The 12788-nt window shown below is 42.3% G+C and overlaps 1 protein-coding gene across 6 annotated transcripts in view; it reads left to right on the forward strand.

Moving 5' to 3' along the window:
• LOC109905278 (teneurin-3) overlaps positions 1-12788 on the forward strand; it is a 180767-nt gene that overhangs the window by 53468 nt on the left and 114511 nt on the right. Inside the window, exon 1 of one of the 6 annotated variants that reach the window (XM_031790230.1) lies at positions 9367-9797. The exons of the other annotated variants lie outside the window; for them this stretch is intronic. The gene's annotated coding sequence lies outside the window, so the exon portion shown is untranslated. Of the gene's footprint in view, positions 1-9366; positions 9798-12788 lie in introns of those variants that run through there. 6 annotated transcript variants of the gene reach the window in all.

Raw genomic sequence — 12788 nt, forward strand, 5'->3', positions numbered from 1 at the left:
ACTGTTAGGAGATCTGGAGAGACCGGGTCAGTCAATTACTAATATACTAATACTCTTAGTTAAAGTATTTATCTTCAACTCGCAATCTATGGATTCTATTCAATTAGATAGATTGGAAAAGTATGTTAAACATCACAGCATAGTTGAAAGATATATATGTTCTTTTGAAATCTGAAGAGGGTGGCCAGCATGGATAGGTGGGATGGGCTGAAGGAAGCTGAGGGTTGGGATGTGGAATTGGAGACAAGTGGGAGTGGAGTTGCTGTGCGGGAGATAGATTGATGGTCAAAGATACAAGTAAAAAAATCAAGTCTAAATAAAACATAATACAAAATGTGTTTGAATGACACTGATGGGCAGTGTTTTTACAGCTAATGCCGGTTTGCCTGAGGCTGATGCCGTGCAGGTGTTTGTACACATGCATCACACATTCAAATACACGGACACACACACATCTAATAGTGCCAAACATGCACTCAAACATATACAGTTTGCATTGCTGTGATGATTTTAGTTGTCCTTTTGTTTTTTTTCTTTTGTTGTTGTTGTTTTTTGCATTGTTTGCTGTTTTCTTCAGCCTTTTTTCTTTTTTCTCTTTAGTTCATTATCTTGGCTGTTGGTGCATTGGGGGGTTTGTGGGGGTGGGGAATGGAATTTTGGATTTTTCTTCTTCGGAGGGGACTGTGGACGGGTCTAGGATGGTTGAGGGACAGCGATTGGGGAACTGTGGGGGGATCTTGAGGGGGGGGGGGGGGGGGGGGGGGGTTGTGTTCACGTGTTTTGGCCCGGTGGGAGATCTGTCAACGTGCCCTTGAGCAGGGCATTGACCCTGGATGCTTCTGTGTGTCGCTCTCAATGGGAGTCTGTTGGATGACTGGTATGATGTCGTTGTTGAGTGGCTTCATTGCAAGTATATTATACGTTTCGGATATTCAATAATACAAATAATAAAAATTGTTCTTAAATTATTTTAACATTATGATCAAAATAAATAAAAAACACTAATATGTTTTTGGGCTCATTTCTGGAGGTGGAAATTGTATTTTAGATGGGGTCAGCATTTTTATTTAAATTTTTTTGGGAGTAGAATGTCACCAGAACTGATCTTCAAGCCTTCTACATAAAAGCGAAGGACTGGATTTTGTCAAACTCACTTAATTTATTTATTTGACCTTTATTTAACTAGGCAAGTCAGTTAAAAACAAATTCTTATTTACAATGTGTAAGAACTGACGCTGGAGTAGAGAAGCAGGTACGGAGAGTGAACATTTGAATTTTGTACAGACATGGAACAGGACAAGAACAGCGTCAGAACCTGGTAACACAACGTCATACAACAATTAATGCAGAAGCAGGGAACAGACAGATATAGGGGAGGAAATAACACAGGTGATGAGTCCAGGTGAGTCCAATGAATCGCTGATGCGCGTGACGAGGGAAGCAGGCGTGTGTAATGATGGTGGCGGCCTGGTGCCCTCGAGCACCAGGGAGGGTGAGCGGGAGCAGGCGTGACAGTACCCCCCCCCCCCCCTAGGGGCGCCACCCGGCATCCCCGGCCGAGGCACGGGCACTGGACAAGCCGGCTGGGCATAATATCCCGACAAACCGGCCGAGGCGTGGGAGCCCGGCGATCCGGCCGAGGCGTGGGAACCCGGCGATCCGGCCGAGGAGTAAAAAACTGACGATCCGGCTGAGGCCTGACGTGGGATTGGCGCTCTCGAATCAGCTAGGGCGTGTAAACTCGACGAGCCAGCTAAGGCACCCCCGGAACAGGACAGGAACAGTGTCAGAACCGGGTAATACAAAGACATACGACAATTAATGCAGAAGCGGGGAACAGAGCTGGGGAACAGACAGATATAGAGGAGGTAATAACACAAGTTATTGAGTCCAGGTGAGTCCAATGAATCGCTGATGTGCGTGACGGAAGCAGGTGTGCTTATCACAACAAGAGAGACCCCACAACACTACATAAAGAGACCCCGCAACACTACAACACTACATAATGAGACCTATAAGACAACAACATAGCATGGCAGCAACACATGACAACACAACACAGCATAGTATCAACACAACATGAAAACTTCATGGTACCAACACAACATGGCAGCAGCACAACATGGTAGCAGCATAAAACATGGTGCAAACATTATTGGGCAAAGACAATGGCATAAAGTGCAAGAGGTTGGGACATCAATACATCAGGATGAAGCAGCCACAACTGTCAGTAAGTGTCCATGATTGAGTCTTTGAATGAAGAGAGAGATAAAACTGTTCAGCGTGAGTGTTTTTTGTAGCTCGTTCCAGTCACTAGCTGCAGTGAACTGAAAAGACGAGCGACCCCAGGGATGTGTGTGCTTTGGAAGACCTTTAACAGAATGTGACTGGCAGAACGGGTGTTATATGTGGAGGATGAGGGCTGCAGAAGTTATCTCAGATAGGGCGGAGTGAGGCCTAAGAGGGTTTTATAAATAACCATCAACTGGTGGGTCTTGCGACGGGTATACAGAGATGACCAGTTTACAGAGGAGTATAGAGTGCAGTGATGTGTCCTATAAGGAGCATCGGTGGCAAATCTGATGGCTGAATGGTATCTGTAGGATGGTCATCTGAATCAGGGTTAGTTTGGCAGCTGGGGTGAAAGAGGAGTGATTACGATAGAGGAAACCAAGTCTAGGTTTAACCTTAGCCTGCAGCTTTGATATGTGCTGAGAGAAGAACAGTGTAATATCTAGATCAATTTAAGTTGGTATAAAGGGCAAGCCCGCCCAACTAGCATCACTACTCTGGATGGCTCTGACTTAGAATTTGTGGATAACTATAAATACCTAGGTGTCTGGCTAGACTGTAAACTCTCCTTCCAGACTCACATTAAGCATCTCCAATCCAAAGTTAAATCTAGAATCGGCATCCTATTTCACAACAAAGGCTCCTTCACTCATGCTGCCAAACTTATGCTCGTAAAACTGACTATCCTACCGATCCTTGACATCGACGATGTAATTTACAAATTAGCCTCCAACACTCTACTCGGCAAATTGGATGCAGTCTATTACAGTGCCATCCGTTTTGTCACCAAAGCCCAGTATACTACCCACCACTGCGACCTGTATGCTCTCGTTGGCTGGTCCTCGCTACATATTTGTCGCCAAACCCACTGGCTCTAGGTCATCTATAAGTCTTTGCTAGGCATAGCTCCACCTTATCTCAGCTCACTGGTCACCATAGCTATAACCACCCGTAGCACGCGCTCCAGCAGGTATATTTCACTGGTCATCCCCAAAGCCTACACCACTTTGGCCGCCTTTCCTTCCAGTTCTTTGCTGCCAATTACTGGAACGAATTGCAAAAATCACTGAAGTTGGAGACTTATATCTCCCTCACTAAATTTAATTGTCAGCTGTCAGAGCAGCTTCCCAGTCGCTGCAGCTGTACACAGCCCATCTGTAAATAGCCCATCCAACCAACTACCTACCTCATCCCCATATTTGTTTTTGTTTTTCTGCTCTTTTGCACACCATCATCTCTACTTGTAAATCCTCATCTGCACGTATATCACTCCAGTGTAAATTTCTAAATTGTAATTACTTTGATACTATTGGCCTATTTATTGCCTTACCTCATTACTTCATTTGCACACACTGTATACAGATTTTTCTATTGTGTTGTTGACTGTACGTTTGTTTATGTTTATGTCTAAATCTGTGTCGTTGTCTTTGTCTCACTGCTTTGCTTTATCTTGGCTAGGCCGCAGTTGTAAATGAGGAGTTGGATTTCATTTTTTTGCTTTAAAAAGCATTTTTGACCCCTGCGAGTCGCAGCCTTAATTCCTATAAATCCAGACTCAAGCCCCAAACCACCATTATGAAAACTCCTAGATCCCCGGTGTCTTTCCTGAAGCTTCGATGACTGAAAGGAAGTCATTGTTTCAGCAGCCAGTAATGACGATTAGTCACAATCTGGGGATCGACTGCAGATCAGTCAAAGACGTGTGGATCCTCAAAGGGAACATTGCCAACTGTCCCAACCATGTATAATTAGCAGATTGATTGTTTTCCCGGGGAGATTGAGGGGAAATCTTTTGAAGTGCGCCTGGTAATAATCTTGGATTGGACACCATGAAATGCAAAGCAATTGCCTTCAAGTTAAAAGCCAGGGAGCCATCATCCCCGGGGGGTTCATGCATATTTGGATGTGCATTCCCTAATTTGGCTCATTGTCAGAGGTCGTGATTGCAACTGCATTTGGAATATACAGTTACTATATGTAACGTTCATAACATGGTAATTGGTAATGGGATCCATACCTCAGGCCCCCTTTGAGTTACGTTCCCGTATCCCAAGTTGTGGGGTGGTGGGGAGACCTATTCAATTCTAGGTAGCAATTGAAATAGTGGAAACAGAACCGTAAAATAAGTGTGTCCTCCCAAAGCTTTCATGCTAAAGTTTTCAATTTGGAAGAAATACTGTTGCAATATTAGAGAGCATGGTGAATTACTTTACTGGAAATAACCTTTATTAAAGGAACAAGAACAGAATGCAGTAAATCAGGGAAAGGTATACAGCATACTGTTGCCATCAATAATGGATCGGAAAGAAGTCGGCGGCGATGGAACCTCAGAAGGCCTACCCTTTGTCAAGGTCTATGCGCCGTAGCTGTGCGAGTAAATAATGCATGATGTCAGATCCCTCTCTTTCCTCCCTCGCAGGTCGTTGGGGGACACGGTTGCTCGGTCGTGATTGGCTGTGACTCAAGGCACCGGAAGGAGATGGATAATCACCTGCTCCATGCCACGCCAGCGGCCACAGGCCCGGCGCCCTACTGTTCAGACCATTGTGTCTGAGTCCGGCGCTCAACGCCAGGACCTCTTGTTAACTTCAGTCGGCGGGGGCCGCGCTGCAGCATAGCTGTCACATCGTTATTGTTACATCCGACTGTTTGAGCAGTAAATCAGCAATAGCTACACCCGCTGGGAGGTTAATTTTCTTATTTTTACAGCGCAATAGTTTGTGGAATGGCATGATCGGCGACAGCGGACAGCATTCGCTGCAAACCCATTTTCTGTTCTGCTTTGACTGTGAGTCTGTGGCCCCCTCCCTCCCTTTTTCTCTCAACCTCTTCTTTTCGCTCCCTTTCTTTCAGACACTAGCGTATGTGCTAGTGTGAGAAGCATCCGTCCGTGGGATCTCAATGAGGTCGGCCTTGAGAACTGGGGGGCTCTGCTAGTCCCTGCGTCCCCCTCCCGCAGGCTGTCTGCGGGAGCCAGTCCCCCCCCCCCCCCCCCCCATGGAGTGGTCCCTTGCCACTGCCTCATCACATAATCCATATTCTAAAGGGCAGCTGGAGGAGTAAACACCAAAGAACCACAACAGCACTGAGGCGTCCTCTCTTTTTACGAGCCGTTTCTCCATAACAAACGTCTGTGTCTGCAACAGACACACTCTGCATGTCAAATTCCAAACTCCAAAACCCAGAGTGAAAACCTGTCAAACCCCAACTGAATACCCGCCATTTTGACGATTTTATTTTGTATTATTTCTCCCCCTCTTAATCTCTTTTTGCTTTTAGAAGGAGGGACGATAAGTAAGAAAATTCCGACTAGTTTCTGGTACTGTTTCCTGAATTCATTGCCGTATCTTGGCCAGGGCAGACACTTTTTTTTCTTTCTTGTTCGTACATACAGCTATTGTGAAAATGAGCTACTTGACTGTATAGGTTGCTGTTTATCCTAGGGCTTTGGAGATACGCCTGATTTGACAGAGGGTGGATCAATAGCGGCGGGTGACTGTCAAAGGCAAGACATTCATATTTATTCTCCAGACAAACCATCCAGGCCCAAGCCCACCACCTCTCCCTCCTCAAAGGTCCCAATTATACAATTTCCCCTAACTAAGTGCCCTCAATGTAGGCCTATCCCTTATATCAGAGAGGCTGCTGCCTACATACAGACTTGAAATCATTGGCCACTCTAACAAATGGATCACTAGTCACTTTATTAATGGCACTTTAATAATTATGTTTACACATTTTGCATTACTCATCCCATTTGTATATACGGTATTTTATACCATCTATTGCATCTCGTCTATGCCGGTCGGTCATGGCTCATCTATATATTTATATGTACATATTATTTATCCATCCCTTTACTTAGATTTGTGTCTACTAGGTAGTTGTTAGATTACTTGTTAGATATTGTTGCACTGTCTGAACTAGAAGCACAAGCATTTCGCTACACTTGCAATAACACCTGCTAACCATGTGTATGTGACCAAATACATTTTATATCCTCACAAGTAATTTTGAAGGCAAGTTAGCCTTGGCATAAGCATCCAGTTGTTGCTTTGAAATGTGATGTCATTAGGCAGTATTTTTGATATCCATACTGCACGACCTAGGTCAACGACACATGTTAACACATTACTGTATATTTACATTGAACGGGGTCTTGAGGGACCTGGACATTAACATGCCTTTTAACGTAGTAGTTCTAGGATTCGGTAGACATTGCCTGTAATTGCTTGTCCAGGGTTTGTATATTTTCATTCTCCTAATGGTCAGGGGTTAAGATAATCTGATCTATCAATTTTTTTTTAAACGAGCTATGAATATAATCCGGTATAATTTGATGTTCTCAATCTTCTAGCCAGAAATATGCCCCCAAAAAATATATGCTTGGCCATAACACGCAAACACATACATTGAAATGAAGTTGTGAAATGCATTCCTCCTTGTGCAAATAGGCTACAGCATTGGGTGACAAACAACCTAAAATTACATTTGTTTAGCCATAACAACAGGGGGGGAATTAATTCCTTGACTTTTGATTCAGCCCTGATTTTGCCAAATGACTATAATATCGATAGTGCACCCTTTAAGACTTCCCTTCAGGCACCCATTTTGGGTTTGCTTGTCTTGACATGTTTTTATATTATGCGTTCTTTCGAACGAATAGTTTGTCCTGTAGACCATGAAATGTATATACAAAAAAACACATTCAATGCAATAGAATGTTTGCCGTTGGGAAAAGGGTATGCATGGGCATACTACTGAAGTGCACGACTGATAGCAACAATGGAATCTAGACCAATTTTTTCCATCAACCACACATATTTGCAAGAGCAATTTATTGCAAATAGATTTCCCTTGTGTTGTCTTTTCTTTTGTATTTTTCAAGGAATTTACATGTACAATAGCGGGAGTTCCCAAATGTTTTTTTTGTTGTTGCTTCGTGACCCACCAAAAAATATAATCTTGGTTGCGAAGAGAAAATGTTGCAGTATAAAAGCTCATTTCTATGTTATTCTACGCATTTTTTACATCGCTAATGCTGTGTTCTTATTTTCAAAACATTTGGTTTTAGTCATTTAAGTTTAAACTGAAACCGTTTTTCCATCCTGAAAATGTATTAAACCAATTTATTTATTATTATTTTTGCAATGCAGGAAACATTCCATCCCGTGACCCACCGTGACCCCTGCCCCAGCACACGAGTGGGTCCCCGACCCATAGTTTGGGAACTACTACAATAGACATAGACAAAAAAAACTAACCAGGCTTTGATTTAAGCCCATTTTAGACAATTTTAGATGTCTTATGTCATGATGATGTCCACGCCGTGGGCTAATTCTTAGGTTATGAACAATTGTCGGACGTCTTGGCTCATTCAGTGTGACAGGGTCTAGGTCTGCTGATTTTAAGTACCACGACGTGCGGTCATAGGCTCCAACAAAGTTCTGTCAGTGTCAGATTTTTTCCCCCTTTATTGTGTAGTGTGGCTGGTGTTACGAGCCGATCCCAGTGACTGACCAATTGGAACACGGCCGGCACTGAGTATGCACACAATAATATGATTCATGTGAATAGTCAGATGAATATAATAGTTTGAATTAAACGTTTACATGCTGTGCAAGAAGAACAATTTCCCTAATCATCTTATTTAAATGACACATCTGAAATCAAAATAAACATTCTACCACTAAGATGCATCCTTTCAGTTTTTCCCGAACTCGCCTCTGTCGCACATAAGCATAGAGAGAGGCTTGGGCAGCCACTGCTGACACATGGGCAGATCAAATACACCGCTGCAATTGTTGGAGCCTACATCGGCTGACGTAGCCTCTCAAGCCAATCGACGAAATGAAGCAAATTGTACAATCTGGGCAGGCTGATATCAAAATATGCATTTGGGAACATCGCACAGCTTGACGTGATAGTTATAAAACACTGAATCCGATGTACAGTCTGCAATGTACTTTAGGCCAGTCTGGGCACCTGTTCCTTTCCTTATTGTATTTTGCACATTCAAAGACACCCCCCCCCCCCCCCCCCAACAAAACAACAACCTACTACTAAGTGTGTAAACTACTAAGTGTGCCTTTTTAAAGCTTAATTTAATTCCTTGTTTTTGCTCAACATTTTATGCAGATGTGTTAAGAGGTCACATTGACAGTTTGTAGATTTTCTTTAATGATTTTAGAGGCAATTATAAACATTACCAAATACATTTCGCAGCCAAATTAGAGATTGAGGACATTTATGTCCCCTTCACGGCATGTTAAAAGTTAAATAAACAATATTAATTTAACCAAGTCACATTAATACCCTATTTTGTCAAGACTCAAGTGACATCCAAAATCAAACAAGTAAACAAACAACAAAGTAACTAATAAATACTCAGACTATTTTTTTGTTGTTGCTATAATCCAACATGATTTAATCATTCTATGTAGACTGTCCATACTGACAAAGAAAGAGTCAAATCAATAAATGTTTGGCTCTTTCATGATGGGAATGAATTGCTCTTGTTTCCCTAGAAAGTCTATGATCAAATTCACAGAATATGCAGCCTACAGTATAGTTGTTTTGATTTTGAGTTCATTTATAATGCAAATTAACTAACTAAAATTGTTTGTGTATATCTCAGCACGTTAGTGTTTTGTAATAGCTCTTTAACTGCTTATGGTGTAATTAACAACGCATTAGGACAAAGAGACATCCCATCTATAATTGTTTGACCCAGTTGAAAACATTGGGGCTATTGTGGCAGTGATGTCACCCTGATGGATAAGTTAATACCAAAACAGTGCTTAAACAAGTGCACAAGGTGACACTTTTAGGTCAGGAACACTTGAGTGACTACTACACCGTCCCCCATGGGAATTCATGACACTGTTTCTCTATTGTCAATGTATGTCACCTATCGAGATGTCTTGGAGATGCTTTTCTAGGGCAAACACACTATCCCCCCCCCCCCCCCCCCAGGGTTTAGCTTTAGCTGGTGTCAGTCTCCATCCCCTCTCCTTCCCTTTCTTTCGCTCCTTTCTTTCTCTATACTTATGCGGGGTAAACACACACACGCTCAGCCTATTGTCTGTGAGTGCAGCAAGAGCCAGACACTGTAACACGATCCGTGATGGAGCAGTGCAAATCTTTCAGCACTCTCTCTACTGTCTTACGTAAAGGAGAGAAGCGAGAGGTGTACAGCATTGAGTAAGAGGAGAAGGAGAAAGGATGCAAGGCAGCAGGAGAGAGGTTGGCTACTAGAACGACGCTTGTGTGTCTGTGTGTGACTTCCCGGTCCAGTAGGTTTTAACCCTTGTGGCAGCCAGCGACTGAATGCGTCAATGAGGCAAACGAAAGCGTTCCAGTGCACTGTGTGACTGTAGTGTCTATCAAAACTCGAGCGAAGAGGATATCCAAGACATTTTTACATCTGCTACAAAGCCAGAAATACTCTAAGAAGTGGAGCTCCTTAGGAACTCTTGAGGGAATAGCCACAGTCATTGCCAAAGGTAAAGCCTGTACTTTGGCACTGGATATGCTTTCAAATGTTGATGAGAAAAGCATGAAAGATGATTCTTGTATTTTATTGTACTTTACATTATACGGCTTAGTTTTCTCTATCTTAACTAATTTGTTGGATAAGTTATGCAAGAAAATAGCCCATTTTGAACTAATGTGGGACAATACTGTATGGTTTAGTTTGTGAAAGGCATGCATATCCTGTCAGCGTGTATGTGAATGTAACTGTTCAACCATTGGCTTGGGCCTCAGTTGGACTGCAGCACTGTATATCCCTCCCAATCCTTTCACTGATCATCGAGTTATTAAGGAGACTCCGGGCTCTAATTTCGTCTGACAATTGTCAAATGCGTGCTTGTTTGCTACTTTGACCTGTTAAAGCCGGCGCTCTTCTACTGTCAAACCATAGCGACAGGATTGGTAATTGACCTGTCTTATATGAGCTTGCTTGCGCTGAGGTGGGAGGGGTGGCAATATCTTAGGTGTGTCCTTAAAAACGTATGCCAAAAGGGCCAATTTCAATATGCACTGATGGGGATATTTAAGACCGAAAGCTGGTTTTAGCAGTAACGAGGTTGGTTATGGCATTGATTTTGACAACCGAAGCGCAGCCTATCCAACCGCGATGCACAGTCCCCATATGCACATGGAACAATAGATATGTGCTTTTTGTGCCCATAAACCTCGTATTTAGAAACATACATATTTTTTCCCCTTTTAGTTTCATTTGACTAAAAACCAAGCAAAGCCTCTCCTCTTCATAATGAACTGCCCAATGCATTCACCAAGTTATTCAGTCCTATAACGCCGTATCAATGGTAGGACAAGGCTATATCTTGTTTTTTAAGAACGTGTCTTACACATACAATAAAATGCACAGGAGCCTGGTATTTGTTGTTTGAGTTTGCTGGGTAAAGCAAGGGTTGGAACCGGTTCAAGGAACAGAACCCGAAAACCAGTAACGAAAGTGATCTATGCTGTTCTGGAACAGAACCGTTATTTTAAAAGCATGCTAGTGCTTTTCACTGCTAGTTAAAGATACTATAGTTATCAGGTTTCACAATGGATTTATTAGCTACAAAAAGGTAAGACATATTTTTTTTTATCGTGCTGCTCTGCACACACGTATGTTAGCCATCTAGCTAGCTAACATTTGCTCCGGTCTGATGTTAAACTAACTCGGATGACATTCAAAGCTCCTCCATAGAAGCTGCTCCTCCATAGGTATAATTCTGTGGCCCTAATTCAGATAATGCGTGTTATAACAAAATGTCCAGTGCTTTAAGGCGACCTTCCTCCATCCTCTCTTGCTCTCTCTTCATCTGCAAAATGTCAGTTTCATCTCACGCCCTATACTGTGCCTGGAAGCACAGTGTGTGTGTTTCTTTCATTATGATTCATCTACGCTGTTACGGCAAAATACAATTTGCTCTTAGACTTTCCTGTACAGGTTCAATTGCTTACCCGCTTCATAGCAAGCTGCTCCATCCCCACTGATTGGTCATATCATTTCATGTCGAGCTAAATGTTTGAGGTTTAAATAGGAACAGAAAGGAGCTATATAAACCAGACATTTTGGGGGGTTCGAACCGGTTCAGAACTTTATTTTGCTAGTCGGTCGGAACAGTGATTCCAACCCCTGGCGTAAAGGCCCTATATTGTTTGAAGCCAGTTACAACAATGTTGACTGTCAACACTCCAAACATATTAAGCAAACAATGGATGTTATTTTTTTTACTATTGCTATTACTCATTACTGTAGCGTTTTTATACTGAACAAAAAATAATTATGCAACATGCAACAATTTCAAAGATTTTTACTGAGTTACAGTTCGCATAAGGAAATCAGTCAATTGAAATAAATAAATTAGGCCCTAACCTATGGATTTCACATGACTGGGCAGGGGCTGTGGGTGGGTCTGGGAGGACATAGGCACACCCACTTGGGAGCCAGGCCCACCCACTGGTGAGGCAAGCCCAGTCAATCGGTATAAAAAATTTGAGACATCTGTCGCATTGTGTTTTGTGACAAAACTCTACAGCTTCTTGAGATGCCACACCTGGTATTGTCTTTGGCAAAGGAGAAATGCTCACTAACAGGGATGTAGAGAAATAAGCTTTATGTGCATATGGAACATTTCTGGGATCTTTTATTTCAACTCATGAAACATGGAACCAACACTTTAGATGCTGTGTTTGTATTTTTGTTCAGTAAAATACAGTGTATCTATCCACAATGGACTAGAAAGAGAATATTCCGTGACGAGGGCTTGGCCAGTGAGTGGCCAAGCCCTCTTCACACCTATAATTAATACATTTATTCCTCAAAACCCAGCCCCTTCGCGCCATTGTGCTCATAAGTCCTGCAGTGAAAATAGAAAATACTTCTGACACAGCCCGGGCCTATAGCGCAACTGGCAAACCTTAGATTTTCTATTGCTTTAGGTTTGTTAAAATAGAGCCCTCAATTATTATTGTTTTTGTCAAAATATCAAGGTTATTTTTGATTGTTGGATTCTTGTCAATACCAGACACCAGCTTTACACTTTTAAATTGATAATACCACATTCTCATTCATATGCACTTGGCTAGAACCATGTCCACTGAAGCTGGGAATATTTACATTGCAAGTCAATTGGATACAGATTGCAATTTGGAATTCTACAGACTCAAGTTACTATACACATGCCCAGAACCATTTTTAGCAGAGGTTTTGTGCAACATTTTCCAGCCTCTGACGTAGCCTATTATTCAATGGGCAATGTTCAGTCCGATGCATTTTCTCATGAAATGAATCTGGTTTTTTTTTTTGGCCTATTCTCTACAAATGAAAAATAAGTAAATAAAATGTTGAATGGACATTTTAGGTGGCTTTAAGCCTTTTGGAGTCGTTTCATATTGGAAGTGACCTATAATGGGTATTATTAGGCCTGTCGTCTTCCAGAAACTTCTATTCTTATGTTTCTCTCCAGTCTGCACTA

The sequence above is a fragment of the Oncorhynchus kisutch genome, linkage group LG15 (genome assembly GCF_002021735.2).
Source record: "Oncorhynchus kisutch isolate 150728-3 linkage group LG15, Okis_V2, whole genome shotgun sequence".
NCBI lineage: Eukaryota > Metazoa > Chordata > Actinopteri > Salmoniformes > Salmonidae > Oncorhynchus > Oncorhynchus kisutch.